At 36.5% G+C, this 21,391-nt stretch overlaps 1 long non-coding RNA gene across 10 annotated transcripts; it reads right to left on the bottom strand.

Moving 5' to 3' along the window:
* Window positions 1-785: 785 nt before the first annotated feature.
* On the bottom strand, window positions 786-18,913 carry LOC106180405 (uncharacterized). Of its 10 annotated transcripts, none has more exons than XR_015331407.1 (6): window positions 18,760-18,913; window positions 18,520-18,653; window positions 3,492-3,589; window positions 3,102-3,201; window positions 1,829-1,941; window positions 786-1,530 (listed from the first exon to the last, which is right to left on the bottom strand). It is a non-coding gene; the product is annotated as an uncharacterized LOC106180405 (long non-coding RNA). The 10 variants fall into 10 exon arrangements; XR_015331406.1 differs by having other exon boundaries at window positions 3,436-3,589; window positions 18,760-18,908; XR_015331409.1 differs by having other exon boundaries at window positions 18,760-18,898.
* Between the last annotated feature and the right edge of the window lie 2,478 nt (window positions 18,914-21,391).

The raw sequence follows: 21,391 nt of genomic DNA on the forward strand, positions 1-21,391 counted from the left end.
TAAAATGTCTTCCCTTTGAAAGTACATGATGTAAAGAATAATACATTTCTCAAGGCAGAACTCATCTCATGTTTTCTAAATGTGTCAGGAATCTAATCCGTGAAGCAGGCGACCACTGTACCCCTTAACCACAGAGGGGTGCACTTAAAGAGATAACTTTTCGTTTTGGCCAAATAATGGATTTACCTGGAATAAACAACAATTTTCCCATACTTACCAATGGTTAATGAATACATTTCTACATTCAAAGTTAGTCTCTGTTTTTTTTGGGTTTTTTTTTTTTTTTTTTGTAAAAAGTTTTTTTTTTGCAACAATCTCCTAAGAGATTTTTACAGAGTATAGCAATAGACTAGTATAGTATAGACTGTCACGTGGTCCAATGACAAGCTCATATATCAGAATAATTGTTATAACTGCCGTTTTTGTGGTAAAACAGAATATATTATGCTTCTACGAGTTGTTTACAATGTTTTTATTGTGAAATATAGATCTCATACAAAGAGTTATTATCCATTTAAGCTATAGGCATGCCAAGATAGGCCTCGAACTCTATACCCCCCTCAATCCACCAACCAATAATACCACCCTGGTAGCCGTATACTTCTCTATAAGTGTGTGCAAACATTTCGAATAAATTGCAAATAAAAATTTCATGAAAAGTAACAATCTGCAGATTTGTTTAAATTACACATCTCGTTCCCGTAGGCCTGCTTCTTACAGATGCCTATGATGAGTTTAATTACTGACTTAGAGACAGTAGTTATTTCAGTAACATATGATCAATGTATTCTATGTACGGTTTATTAAAGATGTATATTTCAAAATAGAATCAGATGCGTACATTCTCTAAGAATTGTATGTATATTTTCTCTAATTAGACTGAAGAAATAAACATTACAATGTACAATACAATACAAATCACTTCTCACATACACATTTCTCAAAAACATACGCATACATACATATCCGTATATTTGTTCTACCATGTCACTTTATTGCGTGCTACATGTTAAACTACTGTGTAAAAGAAATACAAAGACAAGCAAAGCATTATTTTTTAGTTCAGAAAAAAATCGATGTCCCTGGATTACGGATGCCCTCCATTTTTTTATTTTCTGTAAATGTATTATTTTACCTCAGAAATTAGATTTACTTTCCAAGAATAACATCTGATGTGTAAATCTGAACATTGGCTTCCCTTTCTTCCCTAATCCAGTTTTTGAGTTGTTTCCAGTTTTTGAGTTTTTCACAACAACGTTTACAATATGTATATTATCTTTTATTTTTCAGAATTAAACGCATTGAACTTCACTTGATTTCGATTGACGTAAAGTTCAGTAGGTGTGCCAGAAATCTAAGCATCTTGATCTGAACTCAAATTTAGTGAGAATTCCCTCGGAGATAGGTCGCTCCTCCTAGATCATGCCTAGATACTAGTCAATACTTGTATTTGATGAACTGAACCAGATTTGTCCTTGCTGTCATGATGATAGAAAGGTGGGCTCCCAGGCTGCTTTTCTGTTGATGAATCTGGAAAAATTTCACAATATTCTTTCAGAAGATACCCATTGCTTTAATTGATCAATATGTCTTGAAATAAAGATATTATTACACTGTAAAAGAATATATTAAATACCCAACTGCAGGAATCATTTTAGTAAGCAAAACGTGATGCTTTTTTATATTGTTCACTACGCAACTACTGCTGATATAGGTCTTTAGTTGTTTTGATAAAAATAAATAAATAAATAAATAAATAAAACCACAGGGAGCAGTTTTTTCTCAGCTGTCAGCTGTGGTACCATATGGTCTGGAGTATGTCTGTTACCCTGATATCCATGACCACAGGTACAGATGATCAACAATGGTGTCCAGAGTCTCAGTAACCACCCACAAGTTCTGGTCCTTGCTAACTTCTTCCAGAAGAATTGTGCAAAAATTCTGAAGTGAAAAAACAACTAAACAACAAATCTGCCTCGATCGTAGATTTGCAGGGACTTTCTGAGTGCAAACAGCATAAGTGAATGACATGCCTCCTCTTGTTTCCAACATACTTGCATAATCAGCAGCTATTTTGTATTCTATTCAATGAGGCGTGTCATTCAATTAAGCTGATTGCACTTGGCGAGAGTCCAAGCACAGAGTTGGATCACTCTAAGTTGACCTATGGTGTCTGTGAGAATGAGCCCATAGAGATCAGAATATATATAGACACAAAGACAGTGCCTGTCTAACAAATATCTTCTACACTGTATGAAGCAGATTCAATGGCATCTATAGACAAGAGAGGTGACACATGAGTTGTAAAATTCTTTTAAAAAATCAGATATTTTCACCTCAACAGGTATGGTCTGTCCAAATAGTTTATATAATATTGATTCACATAATATTAATTCACGTTATAGTAGAAAATGTTATCTATTAGTACATCAACCTTTAGCCATAGCAAATATTAAGACTGGGTTCCCATACCTAGACTGATCTAACATGATCTCCAATGGGTTTCTCGCTCAATTGCTTTCAGCTTAAGCGGCTTAGATGTCTGGGATGCCTACTGAAGCTGTTAAATGATAATTACCCCCTAACATGTCCAGTAGGCATGACAGACATCTAAGCTGCTGAAGTTGATTGCAATTTAGTGAGAATCCCCTTGGAGATCCACAGTTAGAATGATAGGGTCTGGGAATGTTCCCTAGGACATGACATGCCTGTACCAGTACATGTACCTATCTGGGGTACCTTGACAATATGGCCATGACAATAAAAATGTTTGAGTGCTCTATGGAGAGAGGTTTAAGTGAATAAATATTAAAAATGAAGTTATTAGACTAAGCGCTAGTTTTATCTGAGAGTGTATATTTACAATAAAAAAGGCATAGATGTGTTATGAACTAAAAATAATTGTATATCATTTAGAAATAATGGAATCAATTATGGTAATAACTCAGAAGTTAAGCTGTTCTTTGGATCTTTTCTATAAATATAAAACAATTTAAGATGTGCAATGGAGTTGCCATTTTAAAGCAGGAATTCATCTAAACTAATTTCAAAGTGATAAAAAAGAGGGCAATGCTTACTGTTTTTGCAAACTCTTGACTCACCTGCATAAACACCTATCCAGTGTTGACATCATCTAGGTCTTTAAACTCTGTATTAAAGAGGATCACCACACAACCCTTCTTTATATCCACATAATGATACCTACAGATTTTATACCAATTTTTGAAATTAATAATTGTTTTCATTTAAATAAGTCATGAATTTGGGAAAATTATCCAACAATTTATTTAATATACATTTTTACAAAATAAATCATTATCAACTGGCTCAGTCAATAAATGGAATAACTATTTCACAATTTTTCTGAAAGAATAGATTTCATTTCTATATACTAATATTTAAAAATGTTTAGCTGACAGTGAGGAGTTGTCTTACAGTAACATTATGCAATTATGTATATGCCACTAGCTTCCATTTTTTCTGTTAATCACATGGTTTCCTTATCTTTGCTATTAAGAAGCCTTCATGGCTACCACTGGCCAATCAGAGGGAATGTCTTCTTAATTATGGACTTATGAAACATTGCAGCCTGAAAATATATAAATGACTACATTAAAATCATACATTTAGCCAATTTTCATAAAAATTAAAAGAAAGGGAACTTATATATCATAAGAATTTACAAAGCTAAGGTATCTGTTAGAATGTAGCAATGGTGTACGTAAGTGTGTGTACATGTGTGTGTGTACAGTATGTGTGTGTGTGTGTGTGTGTGTACATGTGTATGTGTACGTGTGTATACATGTGTGTGTATGTATGTGTATACATGTGTGTTTGTACGTGTGTGTGTGTAATAATAATGTACATGTGTATGTGTGTAACAAGTGTTTGTGCATGTGGGTATATATGTGTGTACGTGTGTACATGTGTGTGTGTGTGTGTATGTGTGTGTGTGTGTGTGTGTGTGTGTAATAACTGAGTGTGTGTGTTTGTGTGCGACTGTTTTATTTCTGAAATCTTATGAGTAAATTAATAATGAAAATGTTTTTGCTGTCCATCTTCCAATAATCACTCATTTTAAACTTTAAGCCATCAGACCCCAGGACCTGTGGGATATTGTGTTCCCTTTACCCCACCAGACTTAACCCGTGAATTAACATGTTTTACTTGATCAGAATATATCAATGAGCTTTCATTTTTCTCTAACATATATTCTCATAAGTCAACTTCAGAGGCCATGCTAGTAAATTTCCCAGCCTTGCAAAATAACTTATTTCCACCAAATACAGTACATACAAAAGGGCAAAGCATTTTAAGCAAAAGTCAAGTACCCTACTAGAGGATCAGAGAGATGATACTGACTACGGATATTGTACCACCAGCTGGAGTAAGTGCATTCGTATGGAAAGCAAGACAAAAACAAGGCAACAAAGCTGTCAAATGTACAGGCAAAAAGCAGAAAATAGGTCATTTTGTCAATTTTAATGCAAAAATGAATAATTTTGAAATAACAGCACAGCCAATAAACACTGAATTTTAATCATGCACTAAAGGTAATATGGTCAATAAAATTAGAGTTTAAAGAACATGAGAGTTCAAATTCACATAATGAAAATCCAAATATGTGAAAAATGATGACAGTGCATAAAATAATATTACATAATGTTTAAAGACATAAACACCAATACAATTTCCTGTGTGGAAATACAGAAAATGTACATAGCTTCAGGTGGATGGGAGTAAGAAGTCACACCTTGACATGCCAGCGTTTGAAAAAAATAAAAATAGAAAACATAAAAAATATTCCAATAAGGCTGCTATTCAAACTTTTAATCTAGCTGTATTAACATGATATAAATAACCCCAATGAGTTTGAGGATAATCAGGCACTGTTATTTATCTATAGCACTTATGCAATATTAAACAACATTTACCTGCATATAATTATCACTGATTCCTAATTATGTGACACTGTTAATTTAGGCTTTTACAAACTGTATCTGGCAGAGAGCTAAACCTATGGAAATCTCAACAAGTGTGTTTTATGTTATCTCATTTCATGGCATCTTGAAACTTAATTAGGCAAGTGACCTAATCTTTCTGAATGCTAGTGATTACACAAGGGACAATTACAGACTGACCATCCATTGTATCCATATAACACCAAGGACTGTGTAAGAAATAAAAAATTCATAAAGAACTACATTGCTTCCGAAACAGAAAACAATCAAACTGATTTTCCAACACAAGCTGCGCTTCAGTCCAATGAATCTTTTCAGACAGTTTGAGAATCATAAGTATCTATCCTCTACCAGGGCCGCAGTTATTATTTTGTGGACATTTTTGCTGAGGTGACCCTTTAACGTTTGGCCAGATGGGAGCAATTAAATATGCACGCACGCAGATAGCATTGTACCTGCTCTGCAGGAGCTCAGTGAGAGCTGGGCTTCACATCAATGTGATTACCACTTGTTATGCAACCTGCCTTGTGTTGTCTGTCTGCTAAGGGGCTGTTTTTATTGTCACAGATGAGCAGTTAACTGTCTTGATTACTGTCAAGGGGACTTGGCAGGGACTTGAGTACGGTAAAGTCTTGAAAATGTTGTCGTTCTTGAAAATTTCGTCGGACTACGATTTTCCGCTGACGTAATTTTTTTGCCTTTAAAAATTTCGTCGTATGTGAAAATGGCCCCTCACGTTAATTTTGAAAAGTTCGTCACCCAACATGGCCGTGTTGTCCATGAAGGTAATACGCATGTGTCAGTTCATTCAAGACGCTCAGGATAACATTGACGATAACACTTTCAGTAAGAGATAAGAACAATATATTTGTCTTTTGTGGCATTAGGCCTATTATTACCTAGCACATACACAGGGTTACACCAGGTGCGTCTTGAAAATGGTAAATAGAAGTCATGTACCATGACTCTTTGTCAGTAGTGACACTTTCAATGTTATCAATGGTTGTGCTAAATGAGGAAGATACAATGAAAAGTCAACTTCTAATTATCTAGAAGGGAAATGCATCCGTAGCATCTATTCATGTCCATTAAGCTGTTACGATTACCTAGCTCATTTGCGGTAACTTACCTGTGATGCTATCAACACCAGGCCCGTAGCCAGCAATTTCAAAAGGGGAGTTTTTTTTCTGAAAAAGTGGACCTTTTCCCATAAAAACTTCATGTACCAAGATCAAATTTTACCCAGAGTGGACCTTTTCCCAGCCAAAGGGGCGGTTCTTTCGAACCCCCCGAACCCCCCCCCCCCTGGCTATGGGCCTGAACACTAACAGCTGACATGGCAAAGCACATTTGCTTGATGAGCATCATGATTAAAATGTTCGATAAAAATCTTCAATGCGGCTTGTTTATTACACAGCAGATTAAGCTGGTCGTGGCATGTCTTACCTGTAATGTTATCCATGTTACAGAGTAATCACTGACGCGGCTCATAACAGTGCTTAATTGATCAGTGTTGCGATTAAAACTTTTGATGAAAACATCAATACGGTTTGTTTCTTACACCTCAGATTAAGCTGGCTGCCACGTGTCATTTGCATGTGGGTATATAAGAAGGTGGTAAAATTTGGAGATGCATAAGACACTGTCACTGTGCAGCACAACATTAAAGATTTTTTCTCTAAGACTACCGTCATCAAACACACCGTGCTGCGGTGTTGGCTGGAGGAGCCGCTTCCAAGAGCACCTGCCAAACGTCTCGTTGGTAGGCCGAAGAAGACTGCTACAAAACAGATGGCTCACTCTTGCTCTCTGGGGAGCGTATCGTTCTTAAGCGGAGACGAGATGATCTTGAACTTGACACCAACACCATACCTGCTAAACGGGGGAAATATAAATCATATTCCTTGGCAGAGAAAAAAGAAGTGGTAGACCTAGCATCCTTACATGGAATAACATCCATAGCAAAATCCCTAAGCATCCCACGCACAACTGTCAGCAAGTGGAAGAAAGAACTAGCCCTTGAGGTCCCGAGAAATGATGCAGGCAGGAAGGAAGGCAGCAGGAGAGCATGTCGACCTTCTTGGAAATAGCACCGAGGAGGACATTTTAAGTTGGGTCTTGGAGCAGAGAGACCTCCAATTGCCAGTGACAGTAGAGCATGTGCTCATGCTTTCTCATTGGCAGAAACATTAGAAGTTGACTTCAATGCTTCCAAGGGGTGGGCTACAAACTTCTTAAAAAGACAACGTTTAATCTCCAGGACCACCGAGAGCCAGTGTTTACCCAGCGACCTTGAGGACAGACTGGAGGTGTTCTACTCTCATCTTGGGGAGATGAACGAAGAAGAATGAATTTGACACCCAATTTATTATCAACATGGATGAGGTTCCTATGACTTTTGATCTGGTGCCCGAGAGGACCATACACAAAAAAGGAATGAAAGATGTCCGCATCTTAACCACTGGAGCCGAGAAGAGGCACTTCACTGTAGTGCAGGCAGTAGCTGCTGACGGCGCTAAATTACCATCAATGGTAATTTTCAACGGTATCAAATGTATTGTATTTAAGAGTTTTTTTAAATTTATGAATAAATAGCGTTTCTGTAAAATGTACCACCTAATCAAGTTAGTACAAAAGTAAACTGTACACCACTGTTAAAGTAATTATTAACAATATATTTCTAAGCAAAGCAATATCCACCATATTTTACCAGTTATTAAATTTAATGTTATCTATTTTTCAGGATCACATCAGCTATCCCTGGAGTGTCCTCCAGGGTGGATGGTTGAAGTAAATCCCAAGGGGTTGGATGACCGAGGACCTCATGATCAAGTGGCTCAAACACATCCTGCGGCCCTACATGGACGACCAACCCTATTAATCCTTGATGCATTTTCTGCACACACAACAGAGAGGAAGGTGGCACACAAAGCCAATGCAACCATGGCTGTCATCCCTGGGGTGTGTACATCCAAGGCCCAGCCCCTAGCATGGGCGTAACTAGGCATACGCACGGATGCACTGTGCGTACAATTTTTTGGCCAACCATGATATTATTTTATATAAATTTAGTGTTCACGGAATATAAAAGAAAATCCTCTCCTTTTTAAAGTCACCTGTATGTACAAATCCTCTGTATCAATTGTATAGGCACCCCCCCCCCCCCCCCCCCCCCCCCCCCCCCCGTAACCTTAACAAGTCCTAGCTATCTTAATCGTCCATCTAACTGACACTTCCTTTACCTCTTCCTTTATCTTAGGTAAAAATCTGCCTGAGTGTTATTTTCAAAGAGCAGCTCCCGCAACCCTGGGGGCACTAGATAAAATCTGGACGCCAGGTTTAAGAAGGAGCTAGAGAAACAAAGGAAGAATTTTTCCTGCAAAGCTTCAAAGAATTTTGACACGGACTTGACCCAGCTTACCCCTCCAAACTAACAGGGTGACATGGGCAATTTTTACAAACAAATAATTTAACTTAGATGTATCAGAGCTCTGTCGTGTCGTACAATTGGTTGTTTTTTGGGAGCCATGCATCCACATGTAAGGTGAATGAAACCGTATGTTAGCTTAACTCAGAGGTGGATCCAGGATTATTCGAAGGGGGTTCCACATATGCGAAGCTAGCCTCCTTTTAAATAAATATACCGTTCTGGGTAATAAGAATATTGAAACTTTTTTAATTGCGAGAATATTTCTGACTAAATGATGATTTTATTATTAATGAAAATTAAGCTGCGATGTGTGGTACATATGCTGTAATTACGCTGTCCTTCACCTCTTGCGTTAGTCTACATTTTGCTGGGAATTTTAAAAATCTGTGCGTACAATTTTTAAAGGTCTGGTTACGCCCCTGCCTAGATGTGTCCTTGAATAGCTATTCAAGGTACACCTGAGAAAAGTGTGGACGGAGCATATGCGACGGGCAGCCATGGAAGCAAAGGGGAAGTTTGATAAATTGCCAACGGCCAGTAAAGAGGACGTTGTTGTGTGGGTGGTGTCAACATGAAGCAAAGTTAGCCGTGAAATGGTCGTCAAGTCATTTCAAACCACTGGGATCACGAGCGCGCTAAAGGGGGAGAGATCTTCTCCAACCAATGATGTCCCAGATGATTTGTTTACCAGTGATGAGGAGGGTGACTTTTTGGGATTCTCTGACACGAGAGCTGATACTGAGGATCCTGACTGAAGCACCAATTTCATAATGCCCCTATTTCACACAGACCATGAATCCCACAAATCGCCAGGAATTGACAAATTTCAGGATTTGTGAGGATTCGTGAGTTTTTGCCAATTTTTTGGTCTAATTCGACACGCTCTACGATTCAGTTATGATACAGGTACGATAGTGTTACGAATATTCATGGGATTTGGCTGGAATCGTGAGATTTTGTAAATTTTCTGGTCTAATTTGACACGCTCTACGATTCAGTTATGATACAGGTTCGATAGTGTTACAAATATTCGTGGGATTTGGCTGGAATTGCACGAATATTGTCCAGAAATTCACTACGTTATTTTGGAATCGGGAGTTCGTGGCCTCAATTTTGAACAGCTCAAAAATTTTGCCACAAATTCCCGATTGATCAAGAATTGCAAGAACTGACTACGATTATATAAGAATCAGTTAAGGACTTCATGAACTGATTACGATTCAACCACGAATCCTGAAATTTGTCAATCCTGGCAATTCGTGGGATTCGTGGTCTGTGTGAAATAGGGGCATCAAAGTTTTTGCCATGAGTTCCTGTTGGTCAAGAATTGCAAGAACTGACTACAAATATATACGAATCTGTTAAGAACTTCACGAACTGATTACAATTCAACCACGAATCCTGAAATTTGTCAATTCATGGCGATTCGTGGGATTCGTGGTCTGTGTGAAATAGAGGCATAAGGAAAATAAAAGTTACTGAGAGACAGATACTTGACATCTCATAATGAAAGTAAACTTTTGATGAATCGTTTTAAGGCCAATGTAATATTTTGAGCAAAATTTTATTAATAGTATATTAATCTCTATGAGAGTAGGAATTCGTCCAGTCTCCTCTCTTAATGCACTGTTTGAATTAACGTAAAATCAACGAAAGCCTTGACCCAACGTAGGAACATATTAGCGTTAGTAAGTTATGTGCTTAATAAAACTTATGTATTGAATTTATTACGTTGTTTGTTTTCATTTACCATGACTTCTGCTTAATTAGCATGCATTATACGTTACTATTTAAATGTATAATGTTTGATATATGCTGCATCCAGGCAATGTAAGATTGCAATTAGGCTTATCTTGATCCCTCTCCTCTATCTGGAGAGTAAAGACAATTCTCAACCTTCTCTCTGGGTAAGTCAACATAACAAAATCAAGATGCACTAAAAAAACAATTATTTACAACCAGATATTGTCCTTGGAAGAGACAAATATCCCACAATATCAGAGGAACAAGGATAAATGCCGATAAGAATAAAAGCTAGAAAGTCGGGGTTTTGAAAATTTCATCACACCCAGAAGTTGGGGATGCGTAATTTTGAAAACAATCATCGGATTAATGCAATTTAAAAAAATAATTAATTATTAAGCGATGAAATTTTCAAGACTTAACCGTTGTTATGCAAACAATTACCCGCCATGTAATCATCCTCAAGAGATTTCAGCACAGGATGACAGTACAGAGATTAGCCATCTATTTAACTAGAGACATATCTCTTAATATCTAGTGGAAAATCAATCTGTGGCCCTGTTAGAGGGTAATAAGTAATATTTCTATTTCTCTTAAAGGTCATCCAGGCAGCAGTGTCCAAAATAGTTTTATTTTTCAACTTTTATGCAATATTACATAAAGCTTAACAGCATAATGACCAGCAATTTTAATGATAAAATAAAAGAATCATGGATATTCAGAAAATGTTACTAGCAAAGGTCTTCAAGCCCATGGAGGTTCAAAGTCACACCTTGAAAATATCAATATGTGAAAACAAAAACCTGTATTACTTCCAGAAAAATCAACCAATCAGACTTGTTTTCCAAAGCTGTATTTAAGACCCCATTCCCAGAGATTAGATTGATCCAAACTAGATCGACCTAACTCCCTGGGGGTTCACGCTAAATAGCTGTCAGGCAAGCAGGCACAAAAATTAATTACCCCTTACAGCTTGTAGTAGGCGGGACGGACATTCAAGCCGGATTATCTGACAGTAATCTAGTGGGACTCCCCATGGGGATAGATCGATCTAAAATCTATGGGAATATGCCCTAAGCCTTGTGTTTTTAATCCTGTAAGATTGAGAAGGGTTAGTGACATGGTTTTCCTTAAATTGTCACTATTGAAGCAGTGCCTAAAATAGAGATTTCTTCAATTTTGATGCAATATTACATAAAGCTTAATTAACAGCATAATGACCATAGTAACTATGGGCCTATCTCTGGCAGTTTTGGAGATACAAAGGTGTAAAATGGTGTATCTTTGTTAATTTTGGAGTTACAGTAATGTGCCATGAATTTTGTAAAGAAGATATTAATTAAAATAACAAAAGATCTTTTTGGTCATAATTCATCAAATGGGAGGTGCTCAGAAATTCCAGACATTCGAATTTCATGAAATTCTGTCATTTTTGACTGAAAGTTGTCTGTCCTTTACTAAGCCTTATGTTATCTTTTCCCGACATTCAAAATTTGTGGCATATTGCCGTATTTCACGTTTTATTTTCACCACCACATTGTACTTTTTGATACAGCACAACTGGTATATAATATAGAAAATTAAAAAAAAAAAAAGCAAGCTCTATAAAATGCAAAAAACAAGAGGTCTCTAACATTTACGGTTCCAGAATTAGAGTATATGCTGAGAAATAAAACAAAAAACACATAAATTTGGGAAAAATGGTCCCATCAAGCTGATTTTTAGACTTGGACTGTATATTAATACTATTAATCAGTCCTGTAAGTTTGAAATGTGTTATCTGTACAGCCTAATTATAATACATGCAAAAAAAGCATAAAAATAATATTGATCACTCCTGAAGACAATATTATTGGTTTTCCTTGAAATGTGCTGTCAGTGTTGCATACAGCATAAAAAATACTGAAAGAAAATAAATAAGTCAGCATAACTTCCAGAAGAATAGTTTGAATAACTGGATTTTCAGATTCAACCTGTAATCTGGTAACATTGGTCACTCCTGTAAGTTTGAAAACAAAAGGCCTATCAGTTTTCCTTGCCTGTATTGCATAAATGCTGAAAAAAAGTGGGGGGAAAAATTGGTGGGATTATGCAGGTTTTCGAATTCTGCCTGAATATCACGAATGTTGACACTGAAAGTGCACAGGGACAACAAAAATGTTGGGGACAACAACAACAGATGCAGGTAATGGCTACATAAAACAGAGAAAATAATAAATTCAAAGAAATCATCTGATTGAATAATATAATAAGCAAGTGAAAAAAGCAATGTATTCCCAATAATATCATTATAACACCACTTGCTGATGTCACAATGTTCAATCTCTTACCAAAAATCAGCAGCGGTTGTTGATGTTAAAATGCTTCATGTATTCCCATAATGCAACTGCAATTATTGCTATTGTTGATGTCATAATGCTCAATGTATTCCCATAATGCAACTGCAATTGTTGATGTCACAATGCTCAATGTATTCCCATAATGCAACTGTAGTTATTGTTATTGTTGATGTCACAATGCTCAGCGTATTCCCATAATGCAATTACAATTACTGCTATTGTGTACAAATGTACAAATGTCTATTGCAAACTTCCAAAACACAAAAAAGACTCGGAGGTTGAACCGTATGAACGAGTATACTGGGATAATAAGAAAACAGATGATTTTGTCGATAAGTTTGATGGTGAATTTGCTCAAAATTGGTCGGACATAGAGAACGATTTACAGAACAATAATGTTACTGCAGTTATAGAAACCATTACAGGTATGTACATCAAGTCAGCTAGTTCTATGATAAAGTTGCCTGGCATCAAGGTGGAGTTACGACAACAGCCGCCATGGTGGTCAAAGGACTTGGAGGTATTAAAAAAGTTAAAATATAAAGCGTTGAATAATTTTAGGTTTTATAACTCAGAGCAACATTTGCAAAACTATAAGCAGGCAAAATCGAACTTTCGGAAAGAATGCAAATTGAGTAAGGAAAGGCACAGAGAATGTCAACATACCAAACTGCTAAGTTTTAGAAATAACCCGCAAGCATTTTGGAAATATTGGAGGGTAAATGTTAATGCAAATTTTAGAAATAAGAGTAACATTGATTCTGATTCATGGGTTAAGCATTTTAGAGAGTTACTAAATCAGGATATTACGATCAATGAAGGATTTAGAAGAGAGGTAGACTCTCAACTAAAAAGTCATGAACAAAATTGTAATCTATGCAATGATGATAATCCGGCTGTTTTGAATGCTCTATTTTCATGTGATGAGGTGCTCTCTGCCCTGAATAGCATGGCGAATGGAAAAGCACCAGGGGAAGATGGGATAGTCTCTGAGATGCTTAAGGTCACCCAAGGTAAAATTGCCCCAGTGTTAACACAACTCTTTAACAGCATACTTGAAAGTGGTGATTATCCCCAAGCATGGTGCAATGCCATTCTCTGTGCTCTCCACAAACAGGGATCGGTAAATGATGTAAATAACTACAGAGGGATCTCTTTATTGAATGTGATTGGAAAACTATTTACCAAGGTTTTGAATAATAGATTTATGAAATGGACAGCAGAAAATGGAAAACTCTGCGAAGAACAGGCAGGTTACAGATCAGGTTACTCAACTGTTGATCATATTTATACATTAAATGCCTTGGGTCAGAAATATTTAAGCAAGGGCAGGGGGCGGTTTTACTCCATATTTGTAGACTTTTCCAAAGCTTTCGACAGTGTGGACCACAGACTGCTATGGTTTAGACTACAAAAAATTGGTATTCATGGGAGAGTTTTACGGGTTTTAAAATCAATGTATTCAAAATTGAGGTCATGTGTTTTAATCTCCCCGGGACTTACAGAATATTTTGAATGTACTGTTGGAACCAGGCAGGGCTGTATGATATGTCCATTTTTATTTAATATGTTTCTAAATGAGTTTGTAGAGAGGGTAAATGAGAGTGATGTACAATCTATTTTTATTGATGAAATTGTCAGCATTTCGCTTTTATTGTATGCTGATGACATGGTTATTTGTGATGACACTGCATTTGGCTTACAAAAGGAGATAAATATTTTACAGAATTTCTGTGAAAATTTCGGACTGAATATAAATTTGAAAAAAACAAAAATCATGGTCTTTAGACACTCTGGACCATTACGAAAATATGAAAAATGGTACTTTGGTGGACAACCGCTTGAAGTTGTAACCCACTACAAATATCTGGGTCTAACTATAACACCAAGGCTCGTTTGGACAAAAGCCACCACTAGTTTAAGTCTGAAAGCAAGAAAGGCAATGATTATGATTGATAAACTTGAATATAACACTGGGAGGGTTAGGTCTGATATTGCATTTATGATATTTGATAAAATGATTGCGCCAATTTTATTTTACGGTGCAGAAGTTTGGGGATACCAAGTGTATGACAATATAGAAAAAGTACAACTTGCTTACTGTAAAAGGATTCTTGGCGTGGGATCAACAACTTCAACAATAGCGGTCTTGGGAGACTGTGGTAGGTTCCCATTGTTTATAACTTACTTCAGTCGGTGTGTCAAATTCTGGCTTAAATTACTGAGAATGGAAGAAAGCAGATATCCAAGAGCGTGCTACAAGATTATGTTGGTATTAGATCAGGCTGGTCGCATTACATGGGCGACAAAAATTAAAGAAATACTTTTTAGATATGGTTTTGGGTTTGTATGGTACAATCAGGGTGTTGAGAATGAGATATATTTTTTAGAAATTTTTAAGACAAGAATGAAAGATTGCTACATTCAAGAATGGAACGACCAGTTACAGAACTCGTCTAAATTAAATTTGTATTGTACATTTAAATCTGTATTTCAAAAAGAAAATTATTTATTGTTGAATCTCCCGAAAGCGCACTTAGCTGCTTTCGCCAGGCTCAGGTGTGGAAACCATAATCTTATGATTGAAAAAGGTAGACATGACAACATACCCTTGAACGAGAGGGTATGCACACTATGTAAGGATGAAATAGAAAACGAATATCACTTTCTGTTAACATGTGAGATGTACAGGGACTTAAGAACAAAATATATACCAAACAGGTACACCTGTCAACCAAATATCCAAAGGTTTAGACAGCTTATGTCTTCCAATGACAGAGATTTGATGATTAACCTGATTAATTATGTTTATTGTGCCTTTAGAAAAAGAGAATCTTTTTTTGCAACGGATAGCACACGTACATGAGCTCTCCGCATGCGCAATAGTTACGTTATATGAACCATTTACATTTGTAATCTGGGCAAATGCCTTTAATACGGAAATAAATTAATATATTGTTGATGTCACAATGCTCAATGTATTCCCATAATGCAACTGCAATTGTCGATGTCACAATGCTCAATGTATTCCCATAATGCAACTGCAATTATTGCTATTGTTGATGTCACAATAATCAATGTATTCCCATAATGCAACTGCAATTATTGCTATTGTTGATGTCACAATACTCAATGTATTCCCATAATGCAACTGCAATTGTTGATGTCACAATGCTCAATGTATTCCCATAATGCAACCGCAATTGTTTATGTCACAGTGGTACACTCGGAACTACTCGGATGTCTCCGCACTCGACAATAACCTCGGACGTGATACGAAGGCATCCATATTGATTGTTGGGAAAGAACTACTTTCAACCTTTTACCATAGCCCGTTGGTAAAACAGCTAAAGTATCATGTACATAGTACAAATATTTCAACGTCTGTATCTGTTTATCCTTTCAATCAAAGTCAATCCTAGTGCATTGTTTGGCAAACCGAAAAGCATCATAAAAATCAGGGGTATTGACAGCCATCTTTATGAGCGGAATAAACGATTGAGTGAGAAGGCATTTCTGGTGAACAAAATGCTTGGATTTGGTGCATATTTCTCCGCCTATCACATCCAAGGTTAGTATGGAGCTTGCGGAATGAGCCGAGGATTGCCGATTGACAGAGCTAAATGTATTCTCATAATGCAACCACAATTGTTGATGTTACAATGCTCAATGTATTCCCATAATGCAACTGTAGTTATTGATGTTACTATGCTCAGTGTCCCTCGGCTGGTTGAATTGAACCGAGATTTAATTTCTGTGCCCCTGCCGGGTTGACGCGTATGAGAGTTGGAGAGACCATTACAGGATTAAGCGGTCTTCCTTTCATGTAGGTCCAACATATTTAGGTCATGGCCTAGCTAGCACTCAGCTCTTCTCATTCTGAATGGTCCCTATGTATAATGCAACAGTTGAAATCACAATTTTCTATGTCTTCCCATTATAAAACAGCAATTATTGTTATTTAAATGCTCATTCCTTTAACACAACAAGAGAAAAACCAATGTGTGGCAAAGTTCTATCTCGTGTTATATGGTGGTAAAGAGACCAAAATGATTTTCTTCCCTTATAACTTTGACCCATTGTATAGGTTGTATAGAAGTTTTCTGCAGAGAGATGGATTGTGCAGCCAGACTTTAAAAAACACATCTGATATAAGAGTACAGCAGTCCATAAAATACCAGCAAGCAAGGGCAAGATTAAGACCATTTTTTTGGAGGTATAAAAAAATTAATAAAACAATTAGGTGAAGGTTCATATTGTGTAAAACTGCTCTGTAGTTAAAAACTCTAGAAAAAGGCTACAAAACGCAGCTGATGTCACAAAGAGGGCATTTCCAGATATTTAGATCGATCTTACTAGATCGACCTAACTCCCTGGGGGTTCACGCTAAACTGCAGTCAGCCGACCGCGCACAGAAGTTAATTGCCCTCTTACAGCTTGTAGTAGGCGGGAAGGACATTTAAGCTGGATTATCTGACAGTAATCTAGTGAGACTCCCAAGTGTATACATCGACAGGGATAGATCGATCTAAAATCTACGGGAATGCGCCCCAAGCTAGACATTGAACTGACACTCAGTCTAAAGAAATACCAATCAATTAAACAAGCATGGTTCTTTAATGGCATTATAATTGCCAAAACAGTGATACCAGTGGATATCAGTACATGTATTTATGAAGAATAATTGAAAAAAAAAAAACACACACACACACACACACACATTCTCTCCCATTCTGTCTGTCTCTTTCTTTCTCTTTTGCCCTTTTACTCTCTCTCTCTCTCTCTCTCTCTCTCTCTCTCACACACACACACAGACACACACATACACACTCCCTAAAAATCCTTGTACATTTTTGTATGAGCTGACAAACAGCTTTATTTTATTTATTAACTAATTATTATGAAATGGATCACAACCAAAATCCAGTTTTTTGTTTCTTGGCCTCTTCAGTTTCTACAAATGTTATCAAACTCTATTTATAACTTTTTGCATTATGTTTCTAGGATTCTAGGACAACTTCCCCCAGGACAATTCTCCCCCAGACGATTCCCCCCAAGGAATATGTATTTATATACAAATATAAAGTAAAAAGTTTAAAAAGTAAAGTTTAAAACATTTTATCCATTTTAGTGTGATAATACAACTTGATCATAAAACAAATTATTTTATAACAAATTCCTTTTGCATTAAATACAACTTCAAGTACAGAAAGTTTTATTAAATATCCAATCAAAGTGTAACCACCTATCCTCCAGGTAAAGGTGGGGTACACAGAGGAACAGGTAAACAGATGCTTTATGAATATTTGTAGTGTTTGGGGTAGTGGGTAGGTGGGTAGTGGTCAAGTAATTAAAAGTGATAATAATAAAAACAGACAAACTCAGTAAAAAAACACAACCTGATTCGTGGAGGTAATAAATTATGATTTAAAATCTGTCACTGGGCAAAAATTAGTTCTTAATCTTAATTACTAAATATGTCAATTGCATGTCAAGTAATAAACTTGCAGATAATCATTATTCATATTTTGCTCCATTTGTCTGTCCTCCACTATAGATTGTAAAATGTGAATTGTTGCAATTCACACATGGTGCATTTCTACAATCCCTCTTCTCTCCCAGTTCAAAGAGTGTCTTTTTAATATTTCAAGTTGTTATCAAGTGAATACAACAGTCCACCTAACACTGGCAACATTCTGTATCAGTTAACCATAAGGAATGCTGAGCTGTAGTCAACAAATGAAAAATTCTATCATCATCATCATTATCATCATCATCATAATGATAATTATAATAATTATAATAATAAATGAATATATACTTGAACGAATCAAATGTCAAAACGTGGGAAATTTAGTGGTTAAAAAAAGGTTACAACCCATCCCTATGCTCTCACTGGTTTTTATATGCAGAATTAATTACTGATTAAGATATCATATACAAACTTAGCACTGCTACAAAAATCTATGAAAATGTAAATATGACACTGACAGTGATCTCTGTATTGTGGTCAACTGATGACCCCCATCACTAATGGTCAGTTTACCTGAGTGTCCCTAATACTGTCGTCCTGACTTGTTGACCACTGTCCACTACAAGTGACCCACTCATAGTTCTCAAGAACTGGTTGCCGGGTAGAAATAGTGTGGAAGCACATAGCTTTTCTTCTTCATTTACGCCCTGTAGCACAGACAGTACATATCAGAATCGTCAATAGGAGTGCTAACGCATGAATTTTCGTGCTATTACGCCCTGAAGCTGAGGAATTAACCCTCTCTTAACTCACCACAGCTCCTATATGTACGTAGTGGTTCTCATGCTGCCACAACGTGCTGGATTCTCTGCATTTCCCGGGAGTTGAAGAGTTAACGAGGTCAGCGCCATTTTAGGGAGAGGCAGATGCAATAGAAATGTCTCACGATATCTGCAAAATATGTGCACTGTGAAATTAAAGAATTGGGATCCGTTTTTTAACTTTCTAAAATATTGTAATGTACTTTTTTTTTCAGTAACTTAATTTATGTCAAATATTTTTTGGTCACTTGATAACGTTCTCTCACCGTCTTCCCCCTAAAATGTTCCACACTAGAAAAAATCGATAATCGTATGGCAGTATTATACAGGCAATTGACCTACTTCACCAGCTGGGCGGCAATCATTGCTATTTTACCACTTTTATGACCTGGGAGAGGTTACGTCATATACACTTGGGATATGATGGTTATTTGTGATTGTTTAACTAATAAATTGCTCGTACTGATAGAATATTCATAAGTGTATCAGTGAAAAAGGAACATTTATATTTGAAAATTATGAAAAAAAATGTAATGGACCCAAAACAAACAAAAAAACTGCATTTTTCTCTTATATGCAAATTAGATTGTCTTTAGTAATAAAGCTGACAGGAAGTGATGCTCAAACCAGAGATTCCAAAGGTGGCGATATTTTTTAATCTTTATTTTGATATTAGATCATTCGATAATATTTTTATCAGTAAAAATTTAATTGAAGCTACCAAATGGAATTTTTTTCTTGTTACGAACCAAAGCTCGACTCGTTCCTGGGATGAATTTAAGGATTCATGTTGATTCATTGTATAGAGCTTGACAAAAATAGAAATATTTTTAATCCCGAAGAAGGCCCAGGGGCCGAAAGCTCTGATTGTATTTAACAACTATAATGTAGATCCTTCAAGGTGCATTGATATATATACTTCTATTGGGATGAATTTAGTAACAGCCAGAAGGTCCTGAGAGTACTCCCCCCTCCCTCTATCTACTCCAATGTGTTCTACATGTATGTCCTATCCAGTGAGCAGACAACGTGTACCCTCTACACACTGTTAGATTATTTATATATGTATTCAGTATCCATTTACCTTTTTATGAATTAACGATTCCTAATATCGAGGTGCTTATAAAAAGCAATTGCTATATATCGGGGGGAGAGGGGGGAGGGGGGGGGGCGGAATCAGTAGGGGTGGGTTACATTCTTTTTGTCTACTAAAAGGCTAGGGGTGGGCCCCAAAAATTGAGCCATGCATTTAGGATGGGCCACATGCTAACTAGGATTTATTTTGGCACCAACTATGTGCAATTTTTGAGAACAACCTGAAAGAGGTCTGTTTCTGGTTCTTTTTTTTTTACAAGCAGTTTTTAGAACAAATAACAAAAGTTTCTTGTAGTTATCAGAGAACAGTTACAAAAGCGCATCACTGACAAAGCCTGCCACCCAGGAATTCATTTAGAAACATATCCATAGCTGCTGTACCATAAAGTATTCTACCCAGGAAACTCCCTTGTGCAAAGAATACGTTTCTTAAGACAGGATTAATACACATCATTTTTTCCAAATAGTTGTCGGTTTAACAGATTTTGCATCTGTTGGGAATCAAACACGGACTGCCTGCGTTGCAGGCGAGCATTATTCCATTGAAGCTCGAGTACTGAAATGACCATAATTAAAAACGTATAAACTATTTACATCCATTTTTATTCAAAGACTGACGTAGCAGGTACGAATGTTAACTTGATTGCCAGAAATAGTTTCACTCAGTACTTTTTATTACTATTCATTCAAACCAATGGTAATAAACTGGTTTTCTGCATGAAAGGAGTTAAATTCAAATACCACATTTTGACCTCTAGTTCTGAACTCTCGAAATGAGGTATAGTCTGTTTATGATTCTGAAAACACGGTTTTATGGAGTGGGTGGGGGTATGTCTTGGAGACGGCTTTCTCTCTGTGCTCCAGATCTCGCTTTCTTAAATCGAATAATTCGTGATTTTTATGTATATTATTGAGTCATTGAACATTCATCTTCATCTTTGTTATCTTGTTATAACCAGTAGAAAAATTACGATATGAAAGGCAAATAGAGCCTTAAACAATATATTGTCGACACAGATTACATAAAATTACATTTATAATAAATTTATAAATCTCGAGCAAAGTACCGCGTTTCCGATTGCAGCATTTCTGTTTACCTCCAAATGGCTCAATCTCATGGTTTGTTGGTCAAACAACAAAAACTGCTCAGATATTTAAATCATTGTACCATATTGCGTCACATCAAGATAGCCAGTGACCTACATAATGTCGTTTCAATTTGGGGTTGATAAGGATCTGAGGTTAATTTTCGTCTGGCATTTTTTGAAATATGCTAAACACAAATTCGTCCAATGTATTTTTAATGTTGTAAAGTACAAATGAAGTTTCATCCGTAAAATATTGGTGAGAGTTGAAAAGGAAAGGCGGCCACTTTAGCCTGCCACCTCCCCCTACCATGAATGTAATGGGATGGACAGCCTGGAAGGAGACGTCACTGCCTCAGTGCTCAATGATCAGGAAGTGGATCGAAGGCGGCTTAGATATTAAGTATAAGAATGTCGTAATTTCAGCCATATCAATATAACGTT

The sequence above is a fragment of the Lingula anatina genome, chromosome 10 (assembly GCF_051362555.1).
Source record: "Lingula anatina isolate TDL-2025a chromosome 10, LinAna3.0, whole genome shotgun sequence".
NCBI classification, from domain to species: domain Eukaryota; kingdom Metazoa; phylum Brachiopoda; class Lingulata; order Lingulida; family Lingulidae; genus Lingula; species Lingula anatina.